The sequence below is a fragment of the Felis catus genome, chromosome A3, assembly GCF_018350175.1.
Source record: "Felis catus isolate Fca126 chromosome A3, F.catus_Fca126_mat1.0, whole genome shotgun sequence".
Classification (NCBI taxonomy): domain Eukaryota; kingdom Metazoa; phylum Chordata; class Mammalia; order Carnivora; family Felidae; genus Felis; species Felis catus.
In genome coordinates, this window is record NC_058370.1 from 118,592,239 (window position 1) to 118,598,238 (window position 6,000).

The window sequence follows — 6,000 nt, forward strand, 5'->3', positions numbered from 1 at the left end:
TTCTCCCTCATTCATACAGCACTCTCCAGGGAGTCTTGGAAACCCTTATCTGCAAGAGCTGCCCGCATCCCCCCATTATCTGCCCAACCCACCTCCACTTGCTTATCCAGAACGTCCTTTCCTCTTGGTGTCCTTCCCTGATGATAAAATATGTGGTGGAGGGAGAGGTGAGGAGAAAGGGCTTGCCGGGGAGGCACGAGCAAGAGCAGGGCTGGGGAAAGGGCCCATCCATCAGTCCAGCCCTGGCAGCACTTTACACAGCTGGTTAACCAGGGGATGGGAGGGGAGACGGCCGCCTGTGAGGCAGACAGGGACCAGAAAAAGGTGGGGTGGACAGGGGGGAGAGAGTGACAGGCCGGGATGCTGGAAGTGCCATTGTCAGAGCGTTCAAGAGAGATATGAAACCCAGCAGTCAGAAGGAGAAGCCAGAATGGGGGTGTGTGGATGTAGGGAGGGGGCGTGGGAACATCCGGGCACATGAGCAGGCCCCGCCCCCTCACTGTGGGGCTCACCTGGGGCCCTCTGGGCAGGGTGGGGCTGAACCTCTCTGTCCAAGGGGAAGGCCTGACGACCCAGCGGACCGGGGGAACTGCTTGTCTCGGGCCGGGAGGAAGCACTGGGTGATAAATTGGTATCTTCCTCCCTCTGGTGACCCTGCCGTCTTTTCAGGAACTTCAGTGAGCTGGGAGCCCATCCCGGCCGCCTTTAGCGAGACCATCAGAGGGAGAGCAGCGCCCCCCTGCGGCCTACGCTATGATAAGCAGCAGAGGCGACCAGACCAGAAGGCTCTGGAGGGAATCTCAGAATCAAGGCTAGATGGGAAGAGCCCTCACCCTCTTCAGGGCAAATTCCCCCACCCCTGTGGAGAACTGCATTTAGGAAGTTTCCTTTGTACTTGAAGGACTCTTTATCCCCAACTCTGGGAGTGCCCAGGACCTCTCAGTCCCTGATCTGAGCACCAGAGGCATCCCATCACCACTAGATCAATACCTTACAAGGGGTGCTGGGCAGTGGGGCAGAGTCTGAGGTGATCACGAATGGTCCTACGAAGTGGGCCCTGTTGCTACGTCTAGTGAGAGAAAGTGGGCGGGGAGAATGCCCAGGAAGAATAGGCCCAGGGTGGCCAGACCTGTGCCTCTCTCCTTCAGTCCCCACTCCCTGCCCTCTCTCTGCCCCAGCCTCCCTCACCTGCTCTCTGGCTACAGCATCCTGAAGCCCCAGGAAGCAGCTCCCACTGGGCCTGGAGAAGCTCACTCATAGAACAGGTCCCCTTGTGTCAGAGCTGACCCTCTGCACTAGTCACCAGTATAGAGGCCCTGGTGGCCACCCTGGGAAGGGCACATCCCATGGCCGCTCATGGGCTATTCCCCTCCTCCCCTCCTGCACCAGATCTTCCACTCCCTGGGGAAGACTCTCTGGTCAGTTCCTAAGTGGGTGCCTCAGGAGGGAGAGAAGGAAAGTGCAGCCAGCAATGTCCTCTCTCACCTTAGCTTAGAACTCTATGTAGGTTCCTTTTCCATTCTTAAAAGGAAACATACAAGCTTCCCAGAATAGAACAGAAGAGCCCCGCATGAGGGTCTCCAGGTGAATCCCTTCTGAGTTTTTCTCTCCAATCGGGTGCTATGCCCATGGCACCTGGTTCCCAGGGCTTACTGCCTGACATCTTCTCTGACCCAAACAGTCTGAACATTCAATTCCAGTCTCTTGTTCTCTTTGGCTCAACTAAGACACACTATAAATTTTAAAAGGACTGGAGCCAGAAGCCTAAGGAGAAACCAATGGAACTAAACCCAGGAATTAAAAGACAGCTAAAGCTTACCAAAATAAGCAGGTTTCAGGCCCTACAATAGCAAACTTGCTTTCCCTGGCCCGGAGATTGCCTCCCTGTTCTCCTCCATCCTGCCCACCTGCTGCACCAGAGCAGGGTTCAGATCAGGACTCGGTCACATGGAACTTTTGGGAAGCACAGTGATGGGGTGAGATTGCTCGGTAAATCGCACACCCCCCGGAGGGAAGAAGGCACTGGTTTTCCTTACCTTTGCCTGGCACTTAGTAGATACTCAGCAATAGGTGTTGGTGGAGTGAATGGATGAAAAGATGGTAAACAAATGGACATGGGGTCACACAAAGCCTATAAACTGCCATCTTAATTCCCTAGGCTCCTGCCCACGAGCCAATGAGCCTTACAAGCGGACTCTCCAGGGTAAATCTGCACCAGCATTTGGTGGTAACTAATCAGATGCCTCCCAAAGAGGAAGTAATTGATATTTCCAGAGTCCTCCATGGTGGGTGACATGCCTGTCTCTGGTCCTGCCCTGCACATTGCTTCCCCAACCCTACTACAAGCTCATGATGTCTATCTTTCCATTGAGCCCCACTCGGTGACCCTTTTATTACCCTCCCGAGGATTCATCACAGCTTTCCCAGCTTTTTCTGGACCTTTCAGGTCCTAATGCCACACCCATCTTTCCTTACCTCTTGGCAAATGACCTCAGCTTCCAGACTAGTCCCTCATTAAGCCCATGACATGTGGTGTCCACCTTACAGCCACAAAGCATCAGAGTAACTACTGTGACCAAGTCCCTGCCCCATTGACCTACTGCAGGATCTGATCCGCTGACATCTCGCCCCACACCTCACACACCTGCAACCCTGGGACTCTGAGGGCTTTCTTTTTTTTTTTTTTCAACGTTTATTTATTTTTGGGACAGAGAGAGACAGAGCATGAACGGGGGAGGGGCAGAGAGAGAGGGAGACACAAAATCGGAAACAGGCTCCAGGCTCCGAGCCATCAGCCCAGAGCCCGACGCGGGGCTCGAACTCACGACCGCGAGATCGTGACCTGGCTGAAGTCGGACGCTTAACCGACTGCGCCACCCAGGCGCCCCTCTGAGGGCTTTCTTCAGAGTTCTTCTCCACAGTAAGATTCTGCTCATTTCTCCTTGCTCTCATTCTCTTGGTGAACTAATACAGAGATACATACTTGAAGAGCTTCGATTACCTTTCTGTTAATGATTCAGTCAACAAATATTGATTGAGCCCCTGTTATGGACTCAATACTTTTCTTGGTGCTTGGGATATATTAATGAGTAAGGTCGTTATGTAAACACATATTTATCCCAACTTGCACGTTGCCCCAACTTCCCAGCTTCAGTATCTATACATCTCCATATATGTCCCACAGCAGCTAAAAAGTATCATGCCCAAACAGGATTCATCCTTCCCTACCCCACATTGGCTCTCTGATCTACATCAGCCCTCATTCTCCCAGTCTCGAGGTCCCATGCCATGGAGTCATTTTCTAGTCTTTCCTATCCTTAGTATTTTCGTATTTTCTAACACTCAGACCCTTTTCACCCGTCATTTGCTTTTAGTGCAATAGCCTTCTAATTGGCTTCCCCGACGGTGGACTCTTCCCGATGCTGTTGCCAGGTTAGTCTTCCCGTGCACTCCCTTATCCTAGCAGTCATTGCACCACATCTCCTCCAGCCAGTGTCCCCCCCCCGTGTATGGGATATCGTTACACAATTACGGACACCTACAATGTTACCCTGGGAATTCCCAACTCTAGGCTTTCAACTGAAGCCCAAAGCTGCACCGACTTGCCATGGTTGTAGCTCATTAATCCTAACAGGTAGGAATAGGATGAAAGTGGCAAAGCTCCAAGAAGACCTATTTTCCTATTTTGAGATTTTCTTCTTCACTAGGGTAGACAGTGAAGAGTTGGGGAAAGTGACTTTGCAACGATAATGAGTGAACACATTAGGTCAGACCTTTTTTTCACAGAGCAGTATATTTAAAGGGTTTATCCAAAAGTAAAAGTGAAAAAAAATGTTAACATTTGTAAAGTGCTGGAACAGTGCTTGGCACATAGAGCTATGTTAACTTAAAAAAAAAAAAAAAAAAAAAGATCAAATTGCTTAAGTCTCTCAGGAGCCCGGAAAACTTTTAACTTTTTATAGTTAATGATAACCACATGGGACATACGAAGTTTCTCAGTGGATGTGGAACAGCCTTAGATACATTTTGTTTAAAGGACTGTTTTTATTCTTTGCTGATAGCTTCATTTATTGCCCAATGTACCAAGATCTTTCTGGTTGTAGGGAAAAGAGGTTTATTCAACTTGGAGCCGTGTTATGATCAGGAGAGTCAAGGAAAGGAACAGAGCAGGAACACCTCCCACCACTTAGCAACTGAGTAGAACGTGTATGCCGCTTGGCAGCAAACCCTGCTTCTCCTTGAGGACGAGGCTCCGAGACGGAGTTCTATGGGAATCTGTGTGTGGCAGATTCCCAGGTACTTGGGAAAATAACCTCTTGACGTGTCTGAATAGCCTAAGAAGGGTAACCGGAGCTCTAGGAAGGAGAAGCGTTCTCCAAATGATATTCTTTTCCAACCAACAAAGTCCTCTAGGTACCAGAGGGAGAACTGGTCAGGGTCAGGGTTTGGGAAGCCTGGAAGGATTAACATTAGCAGGGCGAGAGGTCTCAGCTCTCCAGGAGCAGATAGAGTCATACCCAGTTCCACCCTCCAACAGCGCCTGTGGTTACGAATTCCTGTTTCTGTTGGAAAGCACACCCAGACCTCTCGGTCTGGTCTGTCACCCTCATCCCTAACAGTATGAAGCAGGTGCTCCCTGTGGTGTCCGGGTGTAGCCCTTCACTGTGCCGCAGACACAGAATTGCCACTCCTACGTTCAAGTGGTGCTGGCAGTAGGATTCTCTTCCCACCCAACCTGCCCTTTCCTCGGGCAACAGCCCCAAACCCCACTCCATGGACAGAGGTCCAGGTTTGTGCTGATCTCTCTTCTGAAAACTGGCTCCCATCTTAGACTTCTTTCCTTGTTTAGATTTGAGTGGCTTGTCTCTCACACTGGTTTTGGATGCCCTTAACGCGTGAAATTCCTTTTTCCTTCTTACTAGAGGAGAGATGGGTTTGGAGTTAAGTGGTCCTATATATGAATCTTAGCTACGTGACTTTGAATAAGCCACCCAGGGACCTTTCAGAGTTCCTACATCTGTAAAATAGAAAGTTGGTGTAAGATTACGTGAGAATATGTGAAATTCTGTGCTCACAGTTTTCAGAAAATGAGTGCCTTTCTCACTTTCCCATCTCTGTGACGTGCTAATAGCTCCGTGTGTGAAGTAGGTTCCTCTTGAATGATGCGAATGCAGTTTAGACCATCATGTGCCAGCATGCGGCAGTCCGACCTGTGGTAGTCATTGGATGCCTTACTGGCTAAGAGGCCTCAAAACTGAGGGTGAGAATTCTCTTGTTTGCTCTTGCACTCTCGCTGCACATGGTACTTTGTACCTGGGTGGTGGAGTCTCCTGGATCAAATTTCTTGAATGCTGCTAACGTGCATGGAATGGAATGGAACGGAATGGAACAGCTCACGTACTTTGTATGATCCACAGAAGCCCTGAACCGCAAAGACACAGGAGCTACTCCACCTCAGTCCCCAATCCCACGGTCTCTAAGCCAAGTGCTCTTCAGCCTCCATAGCGTCTGCCCGTGTCCAGTCTGGAACGTCCAGCGTCAGCCAGAGGCTCCCAGGGATAGTAGGTGGGAGGGGCTCCTAACAGTGATGGTAGCTGAACTCCAAGGCCAGGTTTTGAGGACGCAATGGCCACCTCAGCCTCTGAAGGAGAGAACTAACCAGACAGAAGAGAGAAGAGTGAAGGCCTCACCAGAGGACCCAGCTGTTTGGCATTCCTTTTCCCATAACTCAGAACTCTGAGTGCAACTTAATTGAGGAAGGACACTGGACACCTGTCAGTGCAGCACAGGACTCAGCACCAACAGAACAGCACACCCCCGCCCAGAACCCCAAAGAGCCACGACTCTGAAAATGCTGAGCCCTGCTGCTCAGCCCTGGCCAGAGCAAGAGCCTGCCCAGCAAGGCTGCTCTTGGATTTGGGCAGTTGTTCGAAATTTCCAGAAGTCCTGCCCACTACGTGTTCTATGCTGAAGCCAGGATACATGCAAGGAAATAGGCAC